Below are 17000 nucleotides of genomic sequence, written 5' to 3' on the forward strand. Positions count from 1 at the left end.
AGAAGGCATGGATGACCTCCTCAAATGCTAATATCACCTTTTTCAAAAAGCTAATAATGAAGCCTAAAAATTCCAGGTAACAACATTGCACTTAATGACCCACAGTGATGTTTCCTTTTACTGCCAAGTCTAGCCAACAAACACAGGATTTCCTAGTGGTCTTCCATTCACGTATCACAGATCTTTGACATTGTGCTTAATGACCGCAGCCAGAACTGCTGTAAGTCAGCACATTCCCGTGATGTCATCTTTATTTTTTAATTTATATATCCAATTTATTCCCCACTCATCTCACTCAGAGAGCGACTTAATGACCGAGCTGCTTAGTGACAGAGTTGCCGGTCTCAATTTCCATCAGAAAGGAGGATTACCTGTATTGTACGGTGATGTCCCCAGAGTGGTTGTGGACAGGATTTTGTGCTCTTTTCTTTAAAGGAGTTGAATGGACAAAACTGGTGCTTTCAATCTTGCAGAGGCTTTGGGGGCCATTTCAGCTGTTGAAGCCCCCCAGCCTCCTAAAATAGCCCCAAAAGTTTGACCATAGCCACTTCTGGGACGTTTTGCAGGCTGAAATTCACAAGGATTTTCTAAATATGTACATTCACAGGTGTGTGTACTTGTATTTCTCTCCCTATGCGTGTGTGTGTGTGTGTAGAATCCATCCCCAGCATGTCCAGAGATCCTTGATGATAACCCTTTAAGTGCTAAGAATCTGTGATTGACCCAAGCCAGCAAGTGAATGTCAGGATATGAACATGGATATCGCTAGTCTTCCGTGTGTCAAAGGAATCATAAGGAATGTTAGAGGTTAATCTAGCCTTTGGCACGTTTACTTTTTCTTTCTAACGTATGCTGTTTTGTTGTTGTTTGCACATGTTGTGCAGCCATTTTAGAGTTGATAATTAAACTAACACTTTTCTGTGAATCTTGTAGACGAAAACGATGCCAGTAAGAGCCTTCTGGACAACTGAGAATCACAAGCAGCATTAAAAAGGAAAGCAAATCCAGCCAGCAATCAAAACTTTTTCACTTTCTCCAGAGAACCCCAAAACTCTTCTCCTTGCCCAGCAGGTGACAGACGAGGGAGAGAAAAACAGGAAGAGAGTTTTTGAGCTGGAAAAAATTGATTGTGTGGAACTCAAATATTCCATGAAAAGGTCAAGGGGGATAATTTCCAAATTCAGAAAAAGAGAGAAATACCTGGAGGTCAGTGGGGAGGAAAAGGTCACTGGGATAACCCCATAGGGCAGACGGTAACGCAAGTCTCATACTGTGAGGAAGGAAACAGGTGCTTGAATCAAAGCACCACAAAACAAGGGATCAGAAATCATTTTGATCTCCTCGAGAATCCCAGAGTATCAGTGGTGGAAAGCCCCACAGAGGTGTATCTTCTGGGAAAAGCCCACATTACAGATGACAGCTGATGATGCACAAGAGAACCTACACTGGCGAGGAGGCCTACCAGTTTCCTCAATGCAGCAAGAGCTTTAGCAAGCACGCCACCCTGGTCAATCAAAAGAGGACTCACGCAGGAGACAAACTCTATGAGTGTCCGGATTGTCGGAAAAGTTTCAGTTGGAAGTCTGACCTTGTGAAACACCAGAGAACTCACACAGGAGAGAAACCGTATGAGTGTCCAGATTGTGGGAAAAGTTTCAGTTGGAAGTCTGACCTGGTGAAACACCAGAGGACTCACACAGGAGAGAAACCGTATGAGTGTCCGGATTGTGGGAAAACTTTCAGTTGGAAGTCTGACCTGGTGAAACACCAGAGGACTCACACAGGAGAGAAGCCGTATGAGTGTCCAGATTGTGGGAAAAGTTTCTGTCAGAATTCGAGCCTGGTGAACCACCAGAAGACTCACACAGGAGAGAAACCGTATGAGTGTTCGGTTTGTGGGAAAAGTTTCAGTCAGAATTTCAGCCTGGTGATGCACCAGAGGACTCACACAGGAGAAAAGCTATATGAGTGTCTGGATTGTGGGAAGTTTCAGTCGGAATTCCTGCCTGGTGAACCACCAGAGGCCTCAGGAGAGAAATCATTTGAGTGTCCGGATTGTGGGAAAAGTTTCAGTTGGAATTCCCACCCGGTAATCCACCAGAGGACTCACACAGGAGAGAAACCATATGAGTGTCCGGTTTGTGGGAAAAGTTTCAGTTGGAAGTCTGACCTTGTGAAACACCAGAGGACTCACACAGGAGAGAAACCATATGAGTGTCCAGATTGTCGGAAAAGTTTCAGTTGGAAGTCTGACCTTGTGAAACACCAGAGGACTCACACAGGAGAGAAACCGTATGAGTGTCCAGATTGTGGGAAAGGTTTCTGTCAGAATTCCAGCCTGGTGAAACACCAGAGGACTCACACAGGAGAGAAACCATATGAGTGTCCGGTTTGTGGGAAAAGTTTCAGTCGGAATTCCAGCCTGGTGAACCACCAGAGGACTCACACAGGAGAGAAACCATATGAGTGTCCGGTTTGTGGGAAAGGTTTCAGTCATAATTCTAGCCTGGTGTACCACCAGAGGACTCACACAGGAGAGAAACCGTATGAGTGTCCAGATTGTGGGAAAGGTTTCAGTCATAATTCCAGCCTGGTGAAACACCAGAGGACTCACACAGGAGAGAAACCATATGAGTGTCCGGTTTGTGGGAAAAGTTTCAGTCAGAATTCCAGCCTGGTGAACCACCAGAGGACTCACACAGGAGAGAAACCATATGAGTGTTCGGTTTGTGGGAAAAATTTCAGTCAGAATTCCAGCCTGGTGATGCACCAGAGGATTCACACAGGAGAGAAACCGTATGAGTGTCCAGATTGTGGGAAAAGTTTCAGTCAGAATTCCAGCCTGGTGTATCACCAAAGCACTCACACAGGAGAGAAACCACATGAGTGTCCAGATTGTGGGAAAAGTTTCAGTTGGAAGTCTGACCTTGTGAAACACCAGAAGACTCACACAGGAGAGAAACCATATGAGTGTCCAGATTGTGGGAAACGTTTCAGTCATAATTCCCACTTGGTGGTGCACCAGAGTACTCACACAGGAAGAAATCGTATGAGTGTCCGGATTGTAGGAAAAGTTTCACTACTAGATCTATCCTAATAAGTCATGTAGGTTTACACACGGGAGAAACCATTCACATGCCACGACCGCGGACAGTGCTTAACGCAAAGTGCCTCCCTTCTCAAACACAAGAAAATCCACATGAGGCCGAAGATGATGTGTGTAGAGAGGCCTTGAATTTCATTTCTGATCTCCCATTGAAAGTCCTGCTGAGAAATCAACTATTTAATTTGTGGCCTGATTCTTCTTAGTCAAACATTCGACATGAGGGCTGAGGGAAAAAGCGGAAAGTGTGAGTTTATTAAAGGCTGACTACATGGATCTGGCTATCAGCAGAACTTCCTGGACATTTCCTTTTGCAGAAATAGTATTTTCTTTTTTTTAAGACTTTAAGTTTCAATATAGAGACAATACGAAGTGTAGAAAAACTTGAGAAAAGAACTAAAAGAGGACAAATTAAAAATGCAGAAATATTTAGAAAGAAACACAAAGAATGTGAGTTCTGACCTCCTTCAACACAGAAAGGGTTACAAATATATAATACCTTAATCTTTTGCTCTTAACTAAACCTTAATAAAAATTATTTCTATAAAAAGTAACAATTTAATCATCCAGACTGAAAATCAAAACTTAATTTTTTTCAGATGCAAGCAAATAATCCAGAAGTGGTTTCCACATAGAAACAAATCCAGACACAGTATTTTCTCTTGTGAGTGCTGTCAATGTTGCCATCTCTGCCAATTCCAGTAATTTCACCATCCATGCTTTCATTGTGCGAATTTCTTTTATCTTTCCATCTTGGCGCATGCAAAAGTCTCAGAAGGGGTTAAAAAAACACAACGGGGCTGTAACTCTTTGTAATTATTAACTGATCAGGTATTTCCAGCCTGCCTCAGTGTTACGTGTCCCTGCATAGCGATTCTGTCTTCCTCTTCCATTCGCCCCCCATCTCAATTTAAACCTTACAGAAATAGAGCCACTCTGTGAAGTGAGGTGACCATATCGCTTAGCAACAGCAACCTCAGCAGTCCCAGTTGCCATCGTTAAACGAGGACCTCCTTGTACCTTCCTGCTGGCTTCCAACAAGCAAAGTCAATGGAGTACCCAGCAGGAAGGTGCAACTTTCGATGATGCGACGTCACGCTTAACTGTGGGTGACATCACGCTTAATGGCCACAACTGGAACTGCCGTCAGAAGTCAGTGCAGTCATGTGACGTTTTGCTTTACAACTGTGTCGCTTACCGACGGAGCTGCCGGTTCCCATTGTGGTTGGTAACTGAGGACTACCTGCATTGCATTTGAGATATAGTAGTGACTGCAGGTTATTAAAGGACTTCCTGTAGTAAACTGTTCTGTTAGTAAAGGGGGTGTAATGGCCTTTGCTAGCAGGTAGTAACCTCTCCAAGGCAGTAAGAATTGTTGCATTGCCCCTGCCTGGGGTGCTGTTCCTGTCCAGTGTTTCTAAAGGTACCCTGGTTGATGAGGACCATTAGTTGCATCGTGAAAGGCTCTAATGCCCCCCAAACTGGACAGGTTGTGTGTTCTCATCTCCAGATCAGATGTTTCAATTCATTTGCTTAGTATTTGTTTCTCTTCTGGATTTCTTTAACTTTGTATGACTTATTATCTGGAACAATTTTGATTCATACATAATGCTTCTTTTTCATTCATCACTAACATTATTGTGAAAAAGAGCGAAGGATCAACCCTACTTGCTTGTTAGCGAAGGATCAACCCTACTGCCGTCAGAAGTCAGTGCAGTCATGTGACATTTTCCTTTACAACTGTGTTGTTTACCGACAGAGCTGCCGGTTCCCATTGTAGTTGGTAACTGAGGACTACCTGCACTGCGTTTAAGATAATAACCTGACTGCATATGTAATGTTTCTAAAGGTACCCTGGTTGATGAGAGCCATTAGTTAGATCATGATAGGCTGTAATGCCCCCCAAACTGGACAGGTTGTGTGTTGTCATCTCCAGATCAAATGTTTCCATTCATTTGCTTTGTGTTTGTTTCTCCTCCGGATTTCTTTAACCTTGTGTGACATTATCTGGAACAATTTTGATTCATACATAATGCTTCTTTTTCATTCATCACTAACGTTATTGTGAAAAAGAGAGAGCGAAGGATCAACCCTACTTGCTTGTTACCGACTGGCAATTCGAAATTGAGTCTTCCCAGTGTAAGTCAAACACGGTGCTTACCGAATGAGACATCCTGGATCTTGGCTTTGTATGATCAGCCTTTAGCAGATTTAGAATCTCCTCCTGCAGGAACAAAGCCGGCTTGCTGGGAACACCGGCTTTAAGACCTGGGCGCGCTTCGAAGCAGCCCTGGCCAGCATGAGTGAATTCTGATCCCATACCACCTGTATGCCCCTTACTCACTTGGCCCAGTCACTCTGTCTCAGCCCAACTCACCTCACAGGGTGGTGGTTGTGGGAAAAATAGGAGGAAGGAGTATCAGGTATGTTCACCACCTTGAGTTATTTGTAAAAATAATAAAGGGGTAGAAAATAAGTAATACCTTATTTCATAACAACTCATTTTTAATGTGGGGGGTAACTGAGGGCTACGTGTATAATAATATTGCTGCAGTTGTCATATATAAAAGCAAAGTTCCGTGACTTTTTCCCAGCTGTTTGTCTATCAATCCCAAAAGAAAACCCTCTGGTTTCAATTGTATGTTAATACAACAGATTTTCTCCATGACGATCTGTCCCCAACCTGTTTCCTGAGGCCTCCTAAGGGTGCACTCCTCTCTACCTCCTAAAATTTCATGCCTGATTTCCCAGGGCTCAAAAGGATTTAGGGCCTGGGAGCCCCAACAGGCCACAGGCTCCAAGGGAGCCAGCTTCACTCATGCTGGCCAGGGCTGCTTCAAAGCGCGCCCAGGTCTTGAAGCCGGTGTTCCCAGCAAGCCAGTTTTGTTCCTGCAGGAGGAGATTCTAAGTCTGCTAAAGGCTCAATGCTATGTGCGCCTGAAAATTCGTTTGCACAGGAATCTCTGTTAGGTCCAAGTGAGAGTGACACGTATGGGGCAGGGCCTACAAAAGTGGGGCTTAGGAAGAGGGGGGACTGTCTCTATATGGTAAAAGAAACTGATAAACTTTCCAAAGAAACATTTCAAAGGGTTGTAAAAGGGATGGTAATATGCATGTGCATGCAAAAGTGTATAAAAAGTTGCCATACTTTAAAACACATTCCTTTTTTTTAAATTGGAAATGTTTAATCTAACAAAATATACAAAAAAAAACCCTCCAAAAACAAAGATAGAAAATAAGAGATAGAGAAACAAGAAAGAAATTTTAAAAAATGTATATGCTCAGCTGACCAGAATAAAACTCTCCTTGGAAACTGATCCTGGCTTGCAGTCCATTCCTCAGGGAAATCCAGACCAGAATTTCCCTTCCACATTCTTCATCTCTGTGCAGAGGAACTGGGAGGTTTTCCCTATGCACAGGGGGCAAGCAGTAACCAGATCCGCCAGGACTGCATAGGCCAGGTGGGGTCCATGTGAATGAGATAGGACCAAGAGACCACGCTTTTCCCTGCCGGCCACACAATTCCTTCTGAGGGAGCCCAAATGCAAGGCCGTTCTTAAAACTGGACAGCCAAGGGGGCAAAATGTTCATTTGAAAGTTCATCCATTTTTTTCACTGTATCATAGGCCAAGGAAAGATTTTTCATTCTTGCCAACCTAGCAGTTCGAAAACATGCAAATGTGAGTAGATTAATAGGTACCACTTCGGCAGGCAGGTAACAGCATTCCGTTTAGTCATGCCAGCCACATGACCACGGAAGTGTCTACGGACAAACGCCGGCTCTTCGCCTTTGAAACGGAGATGAGCACCGCCCCCTAGAGTCGGACATGACTGGACTTAATGTCAAGGGAAACCTTTACCTTTACTTACCTCGATAATTCTTCAGCAAAGGATTGTTACCTTGTCGTGGTGCTGGAGCTTGAGCACCTCAATGATGCCATGAGCTAAACTGTGAAGGGCCACCCAAGACGGGAAGGTCATGACAGAGAGGTTGGGCTAAATGCGATCCCTGGGGAAGGTAATGGCAACCCACCACAGTATTCTTGCCATAGAAACTAAATGGATCAGTACAACCACAGATATGTCGGTATACCATCGGAAGATGAGACCCCCAGGTGGGAAGATGGTCAAAATGCTACTGGGGAGGAACAGAGGATGAGTTCAACTAGCCCCAGACGTGATGACGCAGCTAGCTCAAAGCCGAAAGGACGGCTAGCGGCCAACGGTGCTGGTGGTGAACGGCAAATCCGATGTTCTAAGGATCAACACACCATTGGAACCTGGAATTAATTAATTAATTTCATTTCATTTCATTTCATTTCATTTCTATAGCCGCCCATCTCAGCAAGTGACTCTGGGCGGCTTACAACAATAAAACCATAAAACGATTAAAACAATTATAATTAAACAGTTAAAATATAAAATAAATACAAAATAAATACACATGGCTGCCAAGATATTAATACAGCCAAGAGATGGGGCCATCCACATGCTCGAGGCCCCAGGCCCGGGCACAAAGCCAGGCCTTTACGGCCTTACGAAAGGCCAACAGGGTCGGGGACATCCTAATTTCTGGAGGGAGGATGTTCCAGAGGGCAGGCGCTACGGAGGAGAAGGCACACCTTCTAGTTCCCGCCAGCTGACACTCCCTGGCTGACGGGACCCGCAGCATACCCAACTTGCCAGATCAAATTGGATGGGCAGAAACAACTGGGAGAAGGCGGTCCCTTAGGTAACCCGCCCAAGCCATGAAGGGCTTTAAAGGTGACAACCAGCACCTTGAATTGCACCCGGAAGCACACCGGCAACCAATGCAGCTCACGTGGCAGTGGTGTTACATGTGTCAAGGAGCCAACACTATTTACTATCCGTGCAGCTGCATTCTGCACCAGTTGAAGCTTCCGAATGCTCTTTAGGGGCAGCCCCATGTAGAGCACATTACAGTAGTCCAGACGGGAGGTCACGAGTGCATGAGTGACTGTGAGCAAAGCCTCTTGGTCTAGGAATGGGCACAGCTGGCGCACAACCCGAAGGTGTGCAAAGGCCCTCCTAGCCATGGCTGCCACCTGCTCTTTGAGCAGGAGCCGTGAGTCTATGAGGACCCCCAGATTGCACACCAGGTCTGTCTGGGGCAGTGCAACCCCATCCAAGACCAGAGGTGGAAAAACCTTAGCACTGGGAGGCCCACAAACCCAAAGCCACTCAGTCTTGCTTGGGTTGAGCCGAAACCTATTGCACCCCATCCAGGCCCTCACAGCCTCCAGGCACTGGGTCAGGCCATCCTTGGCATCACTCAGGCGGTCTGGGGTAGAGATATAAGATCTATGAGCCAGGGCAAATTGGATGTGGTTATTGGTGAGATGGCACCAATAACCACATCCAAGATTAAAGATTAAAGATAGACATTTTGGGTGTCAGTGAACTGAAATGGACTGGAATGGGCCACTTCACATCAGATGACCACCAGATCTACTACTGTGGACAAGAGGACCACAGAAGAAATGGAGTAGCCTTCATAATTAATAGTAAAGTGGCTAAAGCAGCGCTTGGATACAATCCAAAAAACGATAGAATGATCTCAATTCGAATTCAGGGCAAGCCATCTAACATCACAGTGATCCAAATATACGCCCCAACCACAGATGCTGAAGAAGCAGAAGTAGAGCAGTTCTATGAGGATCTGCAGCACCTACTGGACAACACGCCTAAAAGAGAAGTTATTTTTCATCACAGGAGACTGGAATGCTAAGGTGGGCAGTCAGATGACACCTGGAATTACAGGTAAGCATGGCCTGGGAGAACAAAACGAGGCAGGACATAGGCTGATAGAATTTTGCCAAGACAACTCACTCTGCATAATAAACACTCTCTTCCAACAACCTAAGAGATGGCTTTATACATGGACTTCACCAGATGGACAACACCGAAATCAGATTGACTACATCCCTTGCAGCCAAAGGTGGCGGACATCTATACAGTCGGTAAAAACAAGACCTGGAGCTGACTGTAGTTCAGATCATGAACTTCTTATTGCACAATTTAGGATCAGACTAAAGAGATTAGGGAAGACCCACAGATCAGCTAGATATGAGCTCACTAATATTCCTAAGGAATATGCAGTGGAGGTGAAGAATCGATTTAAGGGACTGGACTTAGTAGATAGGGTCCCGGAAGAACTATGGACAGAAGTTCGCAGCATTGATCAAGAGGCGGCAACAAAATACATCCCAAAGAAAGAGAAAACCAAGAAGGCAAAATGGCTGTCTGCTGAGACACTAGAAGTAGCCCAAGAAAGAAGGAAAGCAAAAGGCAACAGTGATAGGGGGAGATATGCCCAATTAAATGCAAAATTCCAGAGGTTAGCCAGAAGAGGTAAGGAATTATTTTTAAACAAGCAATGTGTGGAAGTGGAAGAAGACAATAGAATAGGAAGGACAAGAGACCTCTTCCAGAAAATTAGAAACATTGGAGGTAAATTCCAGGCAAAAATGGGTATGATCAAAAACAAAGATGGCAAGGACCTAACAGAAGAAGAAGAGATCAAGAAAAGGTGGCAAGAATATACAGAAGACCTGTATAGGAAGGATAACAATATCGGGGATAGCTTTGACGGTGTGGTCAGTGAGCTAGAGCCAGACATCCTGAAGAGTGAGGTTGAGTGGGCCTTAAGAAGCATTGCTAATAACAAGGCAGCAGGATCCGACGGCATCCCAGCTGAACTGTTCAAAATCTTGCAAGATGATGCTGTCAAGGTAATGCATGCTATATGCCCGCAAATTTGGAAAACACAAGAATGGCCATCAGATTGGAAAAAATCAACTTATATCCCCATACCAAAAAAGGGAAACACGAAAGAAGGTTCAAACTATCGAACAGTGGCACTCATTTCACATGCCAGCAGAAACAGGGAATCAGAAGGTGGAGGGGGGGGGGAGGGACCGCTGGAAAAAGCCCATCCCTCTTCCCCCCCAGGACTCCCCCCTTCTCTTCTTGCATTTGGAGAATCCCCCTCCTCCTCCTGATTTCTTCCCCCCCATCCAGTTGCCCTCTTGCAAGATAGTTGGCCCATCTGGCACTGCTTCTGCACCCCTTCCCGGGGGGGGATGGGATTCTGCAGGAGGAGTCTGTAGCACCTTCTCTGTCCCACCAGTTGTATTCAAATGCCTGGCTCTGTCTGAAAAGCTGCTATTTGATGCCTTCGGCTCTGGGGCTGCCACAGATAAAGGGCTCTCCCCCAAACACGTGGAGCGTCCCTTGTTCTGAGTAGGACGGTCGCTCTCCTGGCTTCCTTCTCCTGTTTTCAGGGTTTCCATCTTTAAAATGAGGCTTTTCCACCAGTAGTATTCAGTGTCCCCAAGGATGAAATGACATTTGACATTTGGCACCTGCAATGTAGGACTCCACCCCAATGCTCCAGGTCACATCGCCAATCAAGCGGAGGGAATTTCATGCAACCCCCTTTCCCAACCGGGATCAGCAGTAAGAGGAAAATGGTTGTCCAGTCTTTTCCTGAAAACCTCCAGCGATGGAGCACCCACAACTCCAGGAGGCAAGCTGTTCCACAGCTTAGGAGTTCTCACAGTCAGGAAATTCCTCCTTCTTTCCCGGTTGGATCTCCCTCTGACGAGCTTCCCCCTGTTAGAAGGAATACTTACCAGGGTTCGTCCCGAGCCAGGAATGAAAAGACGCAGGCAGTTGCTGGAACAGAGGTTGAAGGTTTATTCTCCGAGAACACGAAATGCAGAGTAAGCGTGTTGTGGAGGGTGGCCGCACCAGTATTTCCCCCATAAGTGTCCTAACAGCCAGGAACCACGCTGAGACAAGGAACTGGTCTCTAGTGTTTTATTGCTTGTACATAACAGAAATCCTAACAAACTGAAGAAGCGTGGGAAAAACCCAGACATATAAACCCCAAAGGTTAAGGCGGTCCCAATCTGTGTCTCTTTGAATGGCTGCCCAATTCCTCAGTGCTACGCATGCGCTTTACAGCCTGGATGGGAGCCCCCTGCTCACCATCCTCACTCATGACAATAAGCCCTTTATATCGGAGAGCTGGGCCATTGCTATGCAAGGGTGATCCCGCCCCCTAGGAATTTGAGAAAAGTGCAGTTTCCCGGATTTCAGAGAGGGGGCGCTCTGTGGTTTGGCCCCCTGCTGTTGGTGTTTCCTGACCTGGTCATCTGTGGCTTTGTCTACTAGCCTGGATGTTCACCTTGGAAGGGATCTTTTGTGGTTGGATTATGGAGATCTGTTTGGCTGGGGAAGAACCTTTACCTGGATGGGTTCTGCTAATATCTGTGAATGAGCAACCTTTGGTGTTTCCAGGGTTTCTGACTGAATCAGAGGGAAGTCCTTTGTTTAAACAGTTGGGCTTCCTTTTACATATTAATCTCTGGCATCTCCTTTTTGCATCAAGCTCATTCTTACGTGCAACCTTTAACCTTTTACCTCGCTCAAGGTAAAAGGCAGTAGAGCCTGGAGACAGTGTTTCCGAGGGAAGACAACACAAACAGCAGGGAGAGATCTTAATTTCTTCCAACACCCCCACACTGTTTCTTCTCCTACCCTCAGGTGCCATGGAGAATACACGGACGCCCCCTTCCCTGTGGCAGCCCTTCAACTCTTTTTTAAAAAAGTCATAACGCATCTAGAAGGCTATTGCTTATGTGAGAGGGGGGTAATATGAAAAAGTGCTGTTTAAAGAAAAACCCCAGTATGTGCCTCAAACTCATGGCTGAAGGGGAGGCTAGCCACAAATGGTATCAGATAAAATTGTTTAGTTAGGAATTAATGGCTAAGGAGATGGGTGTCAGGTAAACTTGATTAGGTTAGGAATTTATAGTTGATTGAGTAAGAACGCTGGCACCTAAATATATGTGTTTAAGTAAGAACAGACCTTAAACCAAGGATGAGATAAGGTCTGCGGAAATCATCCCACAGACCCTTAGATAAGTAACTAGACAATGCAAAATGCTTAGGAAAACAGGAAGATTGTGAGCTGAGCCCTCGGAGGAGGGGGAGGACAGATAGGGTATAAAACTACTGGCTTTGGATGCATTCAGGGTTCCTTCCTGCGAGGAGGGACCCGCCATTGCAATCGCGAAATAAATCTTTGCTCTTTCCAAGTCATCGAGCCTCGAGTGTTTAATTTTGGGGATCCTTTGTCCCGCTGACACTTAGAATCACAAAATCACAGGGTTGGAGGGACCTTGGCGGTCTCCTGGCCCAATCCCACTGCTTAAGAGTTCTCACAGTCAGGAAACTCCTCCTTATTTCCTGGTTGGATCTCCCTCTGACGAGCTTCCCCGCCTTGTTTCTTCTCCTACCCTCAGGTGCCATGGAGAATACACGGACGCCCCCTTCCCTGTGGCAGCCCTTCAAGTACTGGAAAACGGCTATCATGTCTCCCTCGGTGACATGGTTACTCTCGTTAAGAGAGTATTCTCTTCGTTAAGCCAAACATGCCCAGTTGCTGTAGCTGTTCTTCGTAGGATTGAGCCTCCAGGCCCCTTGTGTCTTGCTTTTCTTTCTGTGGTATTGTTCTTTGGGCCTTTATTATCTTGTTTTTTAGAACTTCCCAAGCATCCTGAACTGTTTTCCCCTCTAGGATGTCCATCCGTGGAATCCTTCCTGTTCTTGCTCTCAGTTTGCTGAAGTCAGCTCTCGTAAAATCCAGAAGACCAGTCTGACCTGGTTCCGTTCCCCTTGCCTGCATGATGCTGAATCCTAGCATGACACGGTCACTCTCCCCCAAAGTCCCTACAACTTCCACTCCTTCAACCATTTCATCCCTATTAGTAAGTATTAGGTCCAGCATCGCTGACCCTCTAGTCCCCTCTTCCACCCTTTGGATGATAAAGGTGCCAGGGTGGTTAAAGTCCCCCGTTACTGCAGCGGTGTGTTTCCTGGACACCTCCGCCGACTGATTTGCAGAGCCTTCATCTATCTCCTCTGCTTGGCTGGGTGGCCTGTAGTGCACCCCTATGGCGGTGTCATTTCTTTTTCCCCTGATACTCACCCAGATGCCTCCAAGAAGGCGTTCGTCTTTGATGCCATGTATTTCTCTACAGGTCTAGTAAGTCTTTACGTACAACACAACTCCTCCTCCTCCTTTGTTGGGCCTGTTTCTTTGGAACACGTTAGATCCTTCTAGTAGTAGATCCCAGTCATGGGTTCCCTCCCACCAAGCTTTTGGAACTCTTGCGCCTTCCGAAGTTTTGGAGAAAACCATTCAATGACAGGGGGCTTAAAACCAGCTCTCAAATTAAATGCAAGGTACCTCATGTCAAGTAGGACAGGACAGTTTCAGGAGGGACGTCTCAGAATTGGAGGAGGACTTTCAGTATGTGGTCCCCGTTGCCATTAAGCGAGGACCTCCTCGCAACTTCCTGCCGGCTTCCAACAAGCAACCTCACTGGGCACAGCAACAAGCAAAGTCACTGGGCACACTGGCAGGAAGTCGCAAGTCTTCCTGAGTGCACCCTTGGGAGACCCGAAGGAACAGGTTAGGGATAGAACAAAGAGGAGAAAAATCCATTGATGTGGTCGCTGGCAGTCGAAAAGGACTTGATGGCACATAATCGAAAAAGCGGCTTAGGGTAGAGACTGGACGAGTGTGTTTTTCAGCCTCATGTCGCTAGATGGCGCTCTAGGAATAAGCGACACCCGCGATTGGAAAGCTGTCAATACAGCAGCGGCGTCTGTGGTTGCTGAAGTCCCACATCCAACGGGAGGGGGTGTGGAAACAATAGACTATTGGCTTCCTAGAGGGGAAGTTGGAAGAGAGGAGGAGGGAAGAGGAACTTCCTGTCCCGTCTCCCTGCGGGGAGGAGAGTCTCGCGGAGGGGCTTTTCTGTGGTCTTCCCGGGGCTGGTCGGAGCAGCCGCGGCGGAAGGTGAGCGGCGGACGGGAGGGAGGCGAGGCCGGGAGCGAGCGGGGCTGCCTCGTTTCCTCCGTGGGGAGAATCAGGTGAGCAACCCTGCTGGAAAATGCCGGCTGCTGCATCTGCCGCCCCTTCCCGCGTTTCCTTCCCCGGGTGCTGCGTGCTTTGAAACCGGTGCATGCACTTTCCTGGCGGTCGGGAGATTTAGAGGGTCTCCTTCGCGTCCGCGTTGACGCCTTGTGATTTTATGGAGATGCTGTTTTTTTGGCAACAATCTGGGACTGACCTGCCACTGCCGTCTCCCGGATGTTTTTTTCCCTTCGAACTCTGCTTAAAAGTGCCAGCTGTGTATCTATTTCTCTCTGTGTGCATCTACGTGTGTGCGTAGAATCCATCCCCAGCCTTCCCAGATATTTTTGATGATAGCCCTTTGCTAAGAATCTGTGATTGCCCCAAGTCAACAAGTGAATTGCAGGATTTGAACTTGGATCTCGCTAGTCTTCTTTGTGTCAAATGAATCATAACGAATGTTAGAGGTTAATCTAGCTTTTTGGCACATTTGCTTTTTCTTTGTAACCTATGCTTTTTTGAAAAAAGAACTTTATTGATTTTCAAAATATAAGTAAAATACACAATATAGAATACAAAAGAGATAAGAGTACAGAAAACTAAAGAAAAAAAGGAAAACTATAAAAGTGCAAAAAGACATAGAAAATATAGAAAGGAAGTGACTTCCGACCTTCTCCAACCCAGATATAAAAGCATATTATACAAATATAATATCTTACCATTAATTAAACCTTTAGTAACATTATTTCTATCAAATCAAACCGTTTATTTGTCAAAACCCAAAATGAAAGCTTCATTTTTTTCAGATACAAGCAAATAGTCCAAAAGTGGTTTCCAAGTAGAAACAAATCCAGACATGATTTGTTTGTTTGTTTGTTTATTATTCAAATTTCTATCACCGCCCATCTACCCCCAAAAAGGGGGATTCTGGGTGGTTTACAATAAAATTAACCATTTAAAACCATCAATGTATAAATTACAAAGCAAGCAACTGAGATAATAAAATGATGAATATAAATATAAAATCCAAGTGGCGGAGATTACATTCGGTAGGGAGGGTTAGGGTTAGGGTTAGATGTTAACTCTAACCCTAACCAGGTGGGACGGGTCGATGTTATGGGGATGAGGCGGTCCCTCAGGTGGCCTGGCCCCATGCCATGTAGGGCTTTAAAGGTCATAACCAACTCCTTGAATTGGACCCAGAAGCAGACTGGCACCCAGTGCAGCTCGTGCAGTGGGGTTGTCACATGTGCCTATCTTGGGGCACTCATAACTGCCTGCGCAGCCGCATTCTGGACCAGCTGAAGCTTCCGGATACTCTTCAAGGGTAGCCCCATGTAGAGCGCATTGCAGTGGTCTATGTGGGAGATGACTAGGGCATGAGTGACGGATTGGAGGGCATCTCGATCCAGGAAAGGGCGTAACTGGTGCACAACCCGAAGTTGCGCAAAGGCCCTCCTGGCCACGACTGCCACCTGTCTTGAAGCAGGAGGCGTGAGTCCAGGGGGACCCCCAAGTTCCACACCGGTTCTGAATGGGGCAGTGCAACCCCATCCAGAACTAAAGATGACAACTTTCCGGATACCGAGGAGCCATCAACCCACAGCCACTCCTTCAGCTGAAGCCTGTTGTTCCCCATCCAGACCCCCACCGTCCCCAGGCACTGCGACAGGGCAGTCACCGCAATGCTTACCTCACCCAGGATGGAGATATATAACTGAGTATCATCAGCATATAGATGGTACCTCATCCCGTGGTGACAGATTACCGCATTATGTGTTTTTGACAACTTATCAGGTGCTAAATATCAACTACACATCATTTTATAAAAGCTCTCTGTCAGAGTGTAATTCAAAGTAAATTTCAAACCTTTGTTGCACATGTTCTCCCATTGTTCCAGCATGATATTATACCCAAAATTCTTATCCCATTTAATCATGAAAAAGTCTTTGACGTGTTCATCTTCTAAGTTCATTTGTAACAACATCTTACACGTCTTTGTGATAACATCTTCATCATTTGTACAAAGTTCCATTTCAAACTCTGTTCTTTCATTAACAAAGTGTCATGACCTCGTTGCAAGGCACAAAGAGCCTCACAACGTGGATCATGATCATTAAGGAAAAGGAGGAAGAAGATAATCAAACCAGGGATTAACACAAGCACCCAAAGACACCCACACCCATGATCCCATAAACAACTGAAAGGAGAGACGTCAGAGGAGTGAAGATAAGGAGCACATGGTGCCCCGGAGGACACAACCGTTGCAGGGAGACAAAGAGGACACCGGGGGAAAACGCCCAAGCAGCCATCAAGGGTCCCATCAAGAGGGATCGGGGCATTGAAGGGTGGGGAAGCCCGGGGCAATACAGGAGGGTATAAAAGGGGCACCCCCACACTACCTACCCCGTTCCCGTTTTTCGTTCTGTCAGCTATCATTCCAATAAACCAGAAATCCTTAATATCCATTAAGTGAGTCTGTGGCTTATTGCGAAGCGAGGCTGGCCCTGACATAAAAACGGGAACCCCCCAAAAAATTTTTTTCCACCTGGTACCTATCCAACAAGTTTGTGAGGGACCCAGCCAGGCATGGAGAACCAGGAACCGAGGAGGCGCAACCCTTCGGCGCCCGGCGACGAAGCCCCGCTCTCGCAGGGTGGGATGCAGCTGAGGTCCGGGCGATGCAACGCCCCGGTAAGTATGGGACCCAGCTGGGGGGAAGCAGCGGGGGAGGGACCCACCCCGGCACCCCGGAGCCCACGAGGCACCGGGGGCGAGACGAGGGGACCCTCTCCAAGCCCGCAGGCAACCCCGGAGGAAGCGCGAGACGAACCGCCACCTTGGGCGCTCGAAGGCGAGGGCGCGCCTGGCACAGCGGCGGGAACGAGGGACGATCCGTCCTCTACCACGGCCAACGGCGAGGGCGAGCGGAGCGGCGAAAACCTC

The 17000-nt window shown here is 46.7% G+C and overlaps 1 pseudogene; it reads left to right on the forward strand.

The window, feature by feature from the left end:
• Nucleotides 1-672: 672 nt before the first annotated feature.
• Nucleotides 673-17000, forward strand: part of LOC134489832 (zinc finger protein 850-like) — a 50545-nt pseudogene continuing 34217 nt past the window's right edge.

The sequence above is a fragment of the Candoia aspera genome, chromosome 2, assembly GCF_035149785.1.
Source record: "Candoia aspera isolate rCanAsp1 chromosome 2, rCanAsp1.hap2, whole genome shotgun sequence".
Classification (NCBI taxonomy): Eukaryota; Metazoa; Chordata; class Lepidosauria; order Squamata; family Boidae; genus Candoia; species Candoia aspera.